This window comes from Triticum urartu, chromosome 3, assembly GCF_003073215.2.
Source record: "Triticum urartu cultivar G1812 chromosome 3, Tu2.1, whole genome shotgun sequence".
In the NCBI taxonomy this organism is placed as follows: domain Eukaryota; kingdom Viridiplantae; phylum Streptophyta; class Magnoliopsida; order Poales; family Poaceae; genus Triticum; species Triticum urartu.
The window spans coordinates 560549832-560563013 of record NC_053024.1 but is presented as its reverse complement, the minus strand read 5'-3'; positions in this window follow the sequence as shown (position 1 = coordinate 560563013).

Genomic DNA, 13182 nt, shown 5'->3' with positions numbered 1-13182 from the left:
AACTCTCACACTTACCATGTCTACAACAATTTCACCTGAAAGGTTGAAGAGACGATAGATGTGAAGTTTGATGAATCTAACAGCTTGCAAGTAGACCAATTGCCAATTGATGTAGGAGATAAAGATCCCTCGGAAATAATTCAAGACTTGTCTATTGGCAAGATTCGTCCAACGGAGGTGAAGGAGAGTACCTCGTCCGTTCAAGTGGAAGCCTCAACTTCACGATGAGGTGACCCACAAGTTGACTTGGAGGCATCCACAAGTGGAACACGTCAAGATGAAGGAAACGAGGAAGTACAACAAGATGAACCTCATCAACCTCCTTCTCCACCTCCACAAGAGAACAACAACATCAACAACAATGAAGAAGGACAATAGGAAGAACAAGATGATGAAGAAGATGTTCCACCCCGACCCAAACAAAAGCTCTCACGAGTTAGAGCAAGAGTTTCAAGAGATCATCCCGTCGAACAAATCTTTGATGATATCCAAACTGGGAGAATTACTCGCTCTAAAACTCATTTGGCTAAGTTTTGTGAACATTACTCATTCATCTCTAGTATTGAACCTATGAAGGTTGAAGAAGCATTGGAAGATCCAGATTGGATAAATGCCATGCATGAAGAGCTACACAACTTTGAGAAGAACCAAGTGTGGACATTGGTCGAGAAGCCCGACAACAACCACAACATCATCCATACCAAATGGGTGTTTTGCAACAAGCAAGACGAAGATGGACAAGTCGTTCACAACAAAGCACGTCTTGTCACCCACGGCTACACTCAAGTCAAAGGTATGTACTATGATGAGACATATGCCCCCGTTGCTAGACTTGAGTCCACCGCATCTTACTTGCCTACGCAAATCACCATGGTATTACCTTGTACCAAATGGACATTAAAAGTTCTTTTCTAAATGGTGAAATTGAGGAGGAAGTTTATGTTAAACAACCTCCTGGCTTTGTTAATCCTAAGAAACCCGACCATGTTTACAAACTTCACAAAGCTCTTTATGGTCTTAAACAAGCTCCTAGAGCGTGGTATAAATGCTTGACCAAGTTCCTTATTAAAAAAGGCTTTGAGATTGGAAAATTTGATTCTACTCTTTTTTACTAAAAGGGTTAATGGTGAATTACTTGTGTGCCAAATTTATGTTGATGGTATCATATTTGGTTCGACTAACCCTCATTTTAGTGAAAAGTTTGGAAAGCTAATGTCGGAGAAGTTTGAGATGTCTATGATGAGTGAACTCAAGTTCTTTTTTGGTTTGCAAATTAAGCAAACTAAGGAGGGTACCTTTGTTTCCCAAACAAAGTACACCAAGGATTTATTCAAGAAGTTCAACATGCAAGAATGCAAAGGTATGAATACACCCATGCCTACTAGTGGACATCTTGACTTGACCAAGGATGGTGAGCCGATTGATCAAAAGGCTTATCACTCTATGATTGGTTCATTGTTATATCTATGTGTCTCCCGTCCTGATATTGTGCTAAGTGTGTGCATGTGTGCATGATATCAAGCGCACCCCAAAGAATGTCATCTTAAGGTTGTGAAAAGGATAGTGAGATACTTAATTCATACACCAAATTTTGGCATTTGGTATCCTAAGAGGTCTTATTTTGATCTTGTTGGCTATTCCGACTCGGACTATGCCAGAGACAAGGTTGATAGAAATTCCACTTCAGGTACTTGTCAATTTCTTGTTAGATCTCTTGTGTCTTGGTCCTCCAAGAAACAAAACTCAGTATCCTTATCTACCGCTGAAGCAGAATACATTGCCGCCGGTTCATGTTGTGCTCAATTACTTTGGATGACCCAAACTAATAAAGATTATGGGATCTATGTGAAACATGTTCCATTGCTTTGCGACAATGAAAGTGCTATTAATATTGCTCACAATCACATGCAACATTCTCAAACTAAGCACATTGAAGTTCGTCATCATTTCATTCGAGATCATGTTGCTAACGGGGACATTGATCTTAAGCATATGTTCGTACCGACAAGCAATTGGTGGATATATTCACCAAACCACTTGATGAGAAAGTATTTTTCTGTTTGAGAGGTGAATTGAACATCATTGATGCCTCAAACTTGGAGTAGAAACTCCATTTGGATACATGCAAGTCATGAGCCTTTGACTAATCCTTGAAATTTCTCTTATGATGATGATCATATGTCTTGGATATACTTGTACCCTTGCATGCTATCTAACCCTTGTAGGTACTTGGATGAATCTAAATCTATGAGATTGTAAAACACTCACATCTTGAGCAATCTCTACATCACCAAGTCTCTACAACATGGTGGTTGAAGACAAGGAAGCATGAAATCCTTCAACATATCCTTTGACATTTTTTTGTTGGGGAACGTAGTCTTTCAAAAAAATTGCCTACACACATGCAAGATCCATCTAGGTGATGCATAACTACGAGAGGGGAGAGTGTGTCCATGTACCCTCATAGACCGAAAGTGTAAGCGTTTAGTAACGCGGTTGATGTAGTCGAACATCTTCGCGATCCAACCGATACAAGTACCGAACGCACGCTACCTCTGCGATTTGCACACGTTCAGCTCGGTGACGTCCCTCGTACTCTTGATCTAGCTAAGGCCGAGGGAGAGTTTTGTCAGCACCATGGCGTGATGACGGTGATGATGAAGTTACCGGCGCAGGGCTTCGCCTAAGCACTACAACGATATGACCGAGGTGGAAATCTGTGGAGGGGGGCACCGCACACGGCTAAGACAATTGTCAACTTGTGTGTTCGTATATAAAGGAGCAAGGGGGAGGCCGGCCGGCTCTATAGGGGCGCGCCCCAAGTAGGATTCCTACTAGGAATAGGAATCCTATTCCTAGTAGGTTTCCAACCAGGAAGAGAGGGGGAAGGAAGGAGAGGGAGAGAGGGAGAAGGAAAGGGGGCGCGGCCCCCTTCCCTAGTCCAATTCAGACCCAAGGGGGAGGGGGCGTGCGGCCTGCCCTAGCCGCCCCTCTCTCTCTCCACTAAGGCCCATGAGGCCCATTAGTTCCCCCGGGGGGTTCCGGTAACCCTCCAGCACTCCGGTTTTATCCGAAACTTCTCTGGAACATTTCCGGTGTCCGAATATAATCATCCAATATATCAATATTTATGTCTCGGCCATTTAGAGACTCCTCATCATGTCCGTGATCACATCCGGGACTCCAAACTACCTTCGGTACATCAAAACACATAACTCATAATATCGATCGTCATTGAATGTTAAGCGTGTGGACCCTATGGGTTCGAGAACTATGTAGACATGACCGAGACACTTCTCCGGTCAATAAGCAATAGCGGAACCTGGATGCTCATATTGGCTCCTACATATTCTACAAAGATCTTTATCGGTCAAACCGCATAACAACATACATTATTCCCTTTGTCGTTGGTATGTTACTTGCCCGAGATTTCATCGTCGGTATCTCAATACCTAGTTCAATCTCATTACCAGCAAGTCTCTTTACTCGTTCCGTAATGCAACAGCCAGCAACTAACTCATTAGTTACATTTCTTGCAAGGCTTATAGTGATGTGCATTACCGAGAGGGCCCAGAGATACCTCTCCGACAATCGGAGTGACAAATCCTAATCTCGATCTATGCCAACTCAACAAACACCATCGGAGACACCTGTAGAGCATCTTTATAATCACCCAGTTACGTTGTGACATTTCATAGCACACTAAGTGTTCCTCCGGTATTCGGGAGTTGCATAATCCCATAGTCATAGGAACATGTATAAGTTATGGAGAAAGCAATAGCAATAAACTAAACGATCATAGTGCTAAGCTAACGGATGGGTCAAGTCAATCACATCATTCTCTAATGATGTGATCCCGTTCATCAAATGACAACTCATGTCTATGGCTAGGAAACTTAACCATCTTTGATTAACGAGCTAGTTAAGTGGAGGCATACTAGTGACACTTTGTTTGTCTATGTATTCACACATGTACTAAGTTTCCGGTTAATAAAATTCTAGCATGAATAATAAAATTTTATCATGATATAAGGAAAAATAAATAACAACTTTATTATTGCCTCTAGGGCATATTTCCTTCAGTATCCCACTTGCACTAGAGTCAATAATCTAGATTGCATTGTAATGATTCTAACACCCATGGAGTCTTGGTGCTAATCATGTTTTGCTCGTGAGAGAGGCTTAGTCAATGGGTCTGCAACATTCATATCCGTATGTATCTTGCAAATCTCTATGTCTCCCTCCTTGACTTGATCACGGATGGAATTGAAGCATCTCTTGACGTGCTTGGTTCTCTTGTTAAATCTAGATTCCTTTGCCAAGGCAATTGCACCAGTACTGTCATAAAAGATTTTCATTGGACCCAATGCACTAGATATGGCACCTAGATCGGATATGAACTCCTTCATCCAGACTCCTTCATTTGCTGCTTCCGAAGCAGCTATGTATTCTGCTTCACACGTAGATCCCGCCACGACGCTTTGCTTAGAACTGCACCAACTGACAGCTCCACCATTCAATAAAATATGTATCCGGTTTGTGACTTAGAGTCATCCGGATCAGTGTCAAAGCTTGCATTGACGTAACCATTTACGATGAACTCTTTATCACCTCCATAAACGAGAAACATATCCTTAGTCCTTTTCAGGTATTTCAGGATATTCTTGACCGCTATCCAGTGATCCACTCCTGGATTACTTTGGTACCTCCCTACTAAACTAATAGAAAGACACACATCAGGTCTAGTACACAACATTGCATACATGATAGAACCTATGGCTGAAGCATAGGGAATGGCTTTCATTTCCTCTCTATCTTCTGCAGTGGTCGGGCATTGAGTCTGACTCAACTTCACACCTTGTAACACAAGCAAGAACCCTTTCTTTGCTTGATCCATTTTGAACTTCTTCAAAACTTTATCAAGGTATGTGCTTTGTGAAAGTCCAATTAAGTGTCTTGATCTATCTCTATAGATCTTGATGCCCAATATATAAGCAGCTTCACCGAGGTATTTCATTGAAAAATTCTTATTCAAGTACCCTTTTATGCTATTCGGAAATTCAGTATCATTTCCAATCAACAATATGTCATCTACATATAATATCAGAAATGCTACAGATCTCCCACTCATTTTCTTGTAAATACAGGCTTCTCCAAAAGTCTGTATAAAACCATATGATTTGATCACACTATCAAAGCGTATATTCCAACTCAGAGAGGCTTGCACCAGTCCATAAATGGATCGCTGGAGCTTGCACACTTTGTTAGCACCTTTTGGATCGACAAAACCTTCTGGTTGCATCATATACAACTCTTCTTTAAGATATCCATTAAGGAATACAGTTTTGACATCCATTTGCCGAATTTCATAATCATAAAATGCGGCAATTGCTAACATGATTCGGACGGACTTAAGCATCGCTACGGGTGGGAAGGTCTCATTGTAGTCAACTCCTTGAACTTGTCGAAAACCTTTTGCAACAAGTCGAGCTTTGTAGATAGTAACATTACCGTCCGCATCAGTCTTCTTCTTGAAGATCCATTTATTCTCTATGGCTTGCCGATCATCGGGCAAGTCAACCAAAGTCCATACTTTGTTCTCATACATGGATCCCATCTTAGATTTCATGGCCTCAAGCCATTTTGCGGAACCCGGGCTCATCATCACTTCCTCATAGTTCATAGGTTCGTCATGGTCAAATAACATGACCTCCAAAACAGGATTACCGTACCACTCTGGTGCGGATCTTACTCTGGTTGACCCACCAGGTTTGGTAGTAACTTGATCAGAAGTTTCATGATAATCATCATTAGCTTGCTCACTTACTGGTGTAGGAATCACTGGAACTGATTTCTATGATGAACTACTTTCCAATAAGGGAGCAGGTAGAGTTACCTCGTCAAGTTCTACTTTCCTCCCACTCACTTCTTTCGAGAGAAACTCCTTCTCTATAAAGGATCCATTCTTAGCAATGAATATTTTGCCTTCGGATCTGTGATAGAAGGTGTACCCAACAGTTTCCTTTGGGTATCCTATGAAGATACATTTCTCCGATTTGGGTTCGAGCTTATCAGGTTGAAGCTTTGTCACATAAGCATCGCAACCCCAAACTTTAAGAAACGACAACTTGGGTTTCTTGCCAAACCACAGTTCATAAGGTGTCATCTCAACGGATTTTGATGGTGCCCTATTTAACGTGAATGCAGACGTCTCTAAAGCATAACCCCAAAACAATAGCAGTAAATCAGTAAGAGACATCATAGATCGCACCATCTCTAATAAAGTGCGGTTACGACGTTCGCACACACCATTATGTTGTGCTGTTCCTGGTGGCGTGAGTTGCTAAACTATTCTACATTGTTTCAAATGAAGACCAAACTCGTAACTCAAATATTCTCCTCCATGATCAGATCATAGAAACTTTATTTTGTTGTTACGATGATTTTCCACTTCACTCTAAAATTCTTTGAACTTTTCAAATGTTTCAGACTTATGTTTCATCAAGTAGATATACCCATATCTGCTCAAATCATCTGTGAAGGTAAGAAAATAACGATACCCGTCACGAGCATCAACACTCATCGGACCGCATACATCAGTATGTATTATTTCCAACAAGTCTGTTGCTCGCTCCATTGTTCCGGAGAACGGAGTCTTAGTCATCTTGCCCATGAGGCACGGTTCACAAGCATCAAGTGATTCATAATCAAGTGATACGAAAAGACCATCAGCATGGAGTTTCTTCAAGCGCTTTACACCAGTATGACCTAAACGGCAGTGCCACAAATAAGTTACACTATCATTATTAAACTTATATCTTTTGGCTTCAATACTATGAACATGTGTATCACTACTATCAAGATTTAGTAAAAATAGACCACTCATCAAGGGTGCATGACCATAAAAGATATTATTCATATAAATAGAACAACCATTATTCTCTGATTTAAATGAATATCCGTCTCGCATCAAACAAGATCCAGATATAATGTTCATGCTTAACGCTAGCACCAAATAACAATTATTCAGGTCTAAAACTAATCCCGAAGGTAGATGTAGAGGTAGCGTGCCGACGGCGATCAAATCGACTTTGGAACCATTTCCCACGCGCATCGTCACCTCATCCTTAGCCAATCTTCGCTTAATCCGTAGCCCCTATTTCGAGTTGCAAATATTAGTAACAGAACTAGTATCAAGTACCCAGGCGCTACTGCGAGCATTAGTAAGGTACACATCAATAACATGTATATCAAATATACCTTTGATTTTGCTGTCCTTCTTCTTCGCCAAATACTTGGGGTAGTTCCGCTTCCAGTGACCAGTCACTTTGCAGTAGAAGCACTCAGTCTCAAGCTTATGTCTAGACTTGGGCTTCTTCACTTGAGCAGCAACTTGTTTGCCGTTCTTGTTGAAGTTCCCCTTCTTCCCTTTACCCTTTTTCTTGAAACTAGTGGTCTTGTTGACCATTAACACTTGATGCTCCTTATTTATTTCTACCTCCACAGCCTTTAGCATTGCGAATAGCTCGGGAATCATCTTATCCATCCCTTGCATATTATAGTTCATCACGAAGCTCTTGTAGCTTGGTGGCAGTGATTGAAGAACTCTGTCAATGACACTATCAACTGGAAGATTAACTCCTAGCTGAGTCAAGTGATTGTGGTACCCAGACATTCTAAGTATATGCTCACTGACAGAACTATTCTCCTCCATTTTGCAGCTGTAGAATTTATTGGAGACTTCATATCAGGGCATTTGCTTGAAATATTAACTTCAACTCCTGGAACATCTCATATGCTCCATGATGTTCAATATGTCGTTGAAGTCCCGGTTCTAAGCCGTAAAGCATGGAACACTGAACTATCGAGTAGTCATCAGCTTTACTCTGCCAGGTGTTCATAACATATGGCGTTGCTCCTGCAACGGGTTTGGCACCTAGCGGTGCTTCCAAGACGTAATTCTTCTGTGCAGCAATGAGGATAATCCTCAAGTTACGAACCTAGTCCATGTAATTGCTACCGTCATCTTTCAACTTAGCTTTCTCTAGGAACGCATTAAAATTCAACGGAACAACAGCACGGGCCATTTGTCTACAACAACATAGACATGCAAAATACTATCAAGTACTAAGTTCATGATAAATTAAAGTTCAATTAATCATATTACTTAAGAACTCCCACTTAGATAGACATCCCTCTAATCATCTAAGTGATCATGTGATCCATATCAACTAAACCATGTCCGATCATCACGTGAGATGGAGTAGTTTTCAATGGTGAACATCACTATGTTGATCATATCTACTATATGATTCACGCTCGACCATTCGGTCTCAGTGTTAGGCTCGTCAAGTTTAACCCGACTATTCTGCTTGTGCAAAACTGGCTTGCATCTATTGTATGTGAACGTAGAGCTTATCACACCCGATCATCACGTGATGTCTCAGCACGACGAACTGTAGCAATGGTGCATACTCAGGGAGAACACTTATACCTTAAAATTTAGTGAGAGGTCATCTTATAATGCTACCGCCGTACTAAGCAAAATAAGATGCATAAAGGATAAACATCACATGCAATCAATATAAGTGATATGATATGGCCATCATCATCTTCTGCCTTTGATCTCCATCTCCAAAGCACCGTCATGATCACCATCGTCACCGGCTTGACACCTTGATCTCCATCGAAGCATCGTTGTCGTCTCGCCAACTATTGGACTCAACTCCGGCCAAGGAGTTGGAAAGGGGATTCCTATAGGCAGTCGGCTCTGATACCAACTTGTGACGCCCCTGATTTGACCGTACACTAATCATGCACGCAGATGTGTACGATCAAGATCAAGGACTCACGGGAAGATATCACAACACAACTCTAGACACAAATTAAAATAATACAAGCTTTATATTACAAGCCAGGGGCCTCGAGGGCTCGAATACATAAGCTCGAATACACAAGAGTCAGCGGAAGCAATAACATCTGAGTACAGACATAAGTTAAACAAGTTTGCCTTAAGAAGGTAGCACAAAAGTAGCAACGATCGAAAAGGCAAGGCCTCCTGCCTGGGACCTCCTAACTACTCCTCGAAGTCAAACTCCACGTAGAAACATCTTTGGGATCCTCTAGCTCCTGGACTCCATCATATGATCGCAATAACCAGGAAAGGGGGAAAAGAAATAGCAAAGCAACCGTGAGTACTCATCCAAAGTACTCGCAAGCAAGGATCTACACTACGTATGCATTGGTATCAATGAAATGGGTAGTATCTGTGGACTGAACTACAGAATTGCCAGAATAAGAGGGGGATAACTAGTCATGTCGAAGACTACGCTTTTGGCAGCCTCCATCTTGAAGAAGTATAAGAGAATAGATGGTAAGTTCACCAAGTATCATCGTATAGCATAATCCTACCCGGCGATCCTCTCCTCGTCGCCCTGTGAGAGAGCGGTCACCGGATTGTATCTGGCACTTGAAAGGGTGTGTTTATTAAGTATCCGGTTCTAGTTGTCATAAGGTTGAGGTACAACTCCAGGTCATCCTTTTACCGAGGGACACGGCTATTCGAATAGATAAACTTCCCTGTAAGGGTGAACCACATTTCCCAACACGCTCAATCCCCTTTGGCCGGACACACTTTCCTGGGTCATGCCCGGCCTTGGAAGATCAACACGTTGTAGCCCCACCTAGGCACAATAGAGAGGTCACCACGCCGGTCTAAATCCTAAGCGTGTAGGGGTCTGGGCCCATCGCCCATTGCACACCTGCACACTACGTACGCGGCCGGTGAGCAGACCTAGCAACCTCCATCACAAAGGAAGTTGCGTTACGCGGTCCAACCCAGCGCGCGTCGCTTAGTCGCTGACATGACGAAGGCTTCGACTGATACTAGAACATCGAGTGCCCATAACTGTTCCCGCGTAGTTGGTTAGTGCGTATATGCCAGTGGTCAGACTCAAATCAAATACCAACATCTCGTTAAGCGTGTTATGTTGAAGTAATCGTGGACGCCGACCAGGGCCAGGCCCACCTCTCTCCTAGGTGGTCTCCACCTACCCTGTCGCTCCGCCACAAAGTAACAGTCGGGGGCCGTCGGGAACCCAGGCCCACCACTACTGGGATGGAACCACCTGCCCCTTCAGCCCCCACATCGGAATCACCTGCGGGTACTCTACGAGCCAACCCGACTTTAGTCACCACCTGTATCACATATTATGTATAAGTATATACCTGTGATCACCTCCCAAGTGATCACGGCCCGATAGTATAGCATGGCAGACAGACCAGAATGTAGGGCCACTGATGATAAACTAGCATCCTATACTAAGCATTTAGGATTGCATGTAAGGTATCAACAATTGTAGCAGCAATGACAGGCTATGCAACAGAATAGGATTAACCGGAAACAGTAACATGCTACACTACTCTAATGCAAGCAGTAGAGAGAAGAATAGGCGATATTGGGTTGAGAAAGGGGGGGCTTGCCTGGTTGCTCTGCAGACAAAAATGGACCCTCGAAGGTGAAGTAGTCGATCACTGGTTCAACTGCGGTCTCGGGGTCTACCGGAAAGAAGTAACGGAGGGGGAACCAATAAATAACAGAGCAATCAAAGCATCACAAAGCATAACTTGGTAATACACGGTGCTAGAGGTGACCTAATGCAGTACTAGGTGCTACCGGCGAAGGAGGGAAACATCCGGGAAAGTATTCCCGGTGTTTTGCGTTTTCGGATAGATGAACCGGAGGTGAAATGTTGCGCGTTCGCTATGCTAGGGACATGTGGCGAACGAACGGGCTGCGTATTCATATTCGTTGGATTTTTCTGAGCAACTTTCATGTAGAAAGTATTTTCATCTAAAATACAGATTATTTTATATTAATTTTCAAAGATTTAGACAATTTCTGGAATTTCTGGATTTATATTAATTCGGATAAAAAAGAATATAATTTTTTCACCTAGTGCTACGCTAGCATGTGAGTATGAAAGTGGGGCCAGTGGGGTTGGGTTCACCCGGTCAAAGGTTGACTAGTCAACATATGAATAGTGTAAGTGGGTCCCGCGTGTCATTGTCTTTAGTTTTAATAAAATGGTAATTAACCAGGGGTGGTCCCACATGTCATTGTTTTAATAATTTCCAAAAGATCTATCTAATCTAATTAGATGGGACCCACTTGTCATTAGCTAATAGGCTAAATTAGCACTAAACTACTACTCCCTCCGTTCTGAATTACTTGTCGCGAGTATGGATATATCTGGATGTATTTTAGTTCTAGATACATCCATTTCTGCGACGAGTAATTTGGAATAGAGGGAGTACTAAACTAAACCTAGACTAATTAAACAAGGGTCGGTCATTAGCCCAGCCGGCCATACGCACGGCCATCTATAGGGGGCTTGGCCAGGAGCTACAACAGCAGATGGTAGTAGTAGCAAGCGAGCAGTAGCAGCTAATAACAAGCAACAGCAATAGTAATCAGCAGCACGCGGCGGCAGCAGTAATCAGCAGCACGCGGTGGCAGCAGTACATAGCGGCAGCAGCAAAGCATCAACAGAAACAAGTAGAGCAGCCTGGCGTCCAGCAGCAACAGTGAATGCGTGCGGAGGCAGCGGCTCGCGAGCAGCAGTAGTTCAGCAGCGAGCAACGCAGGCGCGGCGAGGAGCTGGCGAGGGCGCGCGTGGGAGGTGGCAAGGGTGTGGCCGGGGCGAGGCGAGCTCGCACGCAGGCACGCGCGAGCAGCAGGGGCGCGGCCAGGAGCTAGAGGCTATGCGCGCGGGGACACGAGGGTCCAGCCATGGCAGCCACGGGTGACTGTTCACAGCAGGCGAGACCAATAGCGGGGAGTGTGTGCGCGCGCGCACGCTGTAGGCCACAGCCGGGCACGGTACAGGATGGACAGGGGAGTTCGGGAGCACGGGGCTCCTTGGCCATGGCGGACGCTGGCTTCGGCCTCGTCCAGGACGGTGCTACGGCAGAAAATCGAGCGTGGGAAGAGAGGGGAAACAAACGGCGGCTCACAGTGAGGTCAGGCATGCTTGGAGAGGTCGGGGGGCGGTGTTGCAGGTCGAGGCGGTGGCAGCGGCGATACCGACGGTGGTGGAACGAGGCGATCCAGTGGAGGAGAGCTTCCCGGCTCCAGCTGGTGGTCCAGGAGGAAGAAGCAGTGGGCGGTGCACCTTGTAGTCAAGGTCTCGGCGCTCAGGGGTTCTAGTGGCCACGGGATCGAGCGGTGCACGGTGACGACAATGTCGACGAGATGCAGAGGAGAGAACGAGTGATGGAGAGGGGAAATGGTGGGCTAGGGTTTGCGCGGAAGAGCGAGGGGGTGTAGTAGACGCCAAGAAGCAACAGATGGATGGCGCGTGGCGATCCTCATCACGGATGCGCGCCCTGCGTCCACGGCGCGAGGGTGAACATGAGGGAGAAGGAGATGTCGGCTGGGCTGGGCCGGCTCCTGTAGCGAGCAGGCCGAGTGCACAGTGTTATGTTACATATTGCCTACTTTTCTTTATTCCTAATTTCGACTCTGTTAGAGATCTATTTGTAAGAGCAAATGACTTTAGTCAAATAAGAAATTTAGCCCACAAATACTAGGTACTATACTTGGTTTGTACAAAAGTTCGAGATTTAATTGACTTCGCAGGATTTTATTTTTAAAATAAATGAGCTATATGGGGCTGTTTTGGTCCTGTTTTAAATAGGTCAGGAGCTACTAATTACCACAAAAGGTGTTTGTTCTTATTTGAAAATTACTTAGTGATTATTTTCAATACAACCAACATTTTATTTTACCTTTTGAATAATTTAATTATTTGACTTGCATTTAAATTTTGAATTGAACCGGTTTCGAATCAATGCGAGTTTAACAACAGTAATCGTGGTGATGTGGCACGTTAGCAGATGATTACTGTAGCTTAATTATCCGGGCATCACATCAACACCACCACCCCAGGTATGTTATTCCATCTTAGAGAAGCTTTACCCCAAGACATGGGTCAAATCAGCTCAACAAGATGCGAATACATCAAAATGCTTAAACGAAAAATGGTAACCCCATTTTGAGGTTATGTTATGTAGTCAATATACTCTAACATAGATGACTTTGTCGCCGACCAATTCTAGATGAAGTTCTCTAGTGTTTCTCTGAGTTCTTGCATTTGTCTCTTGCATATTTGTTCCCCTTCT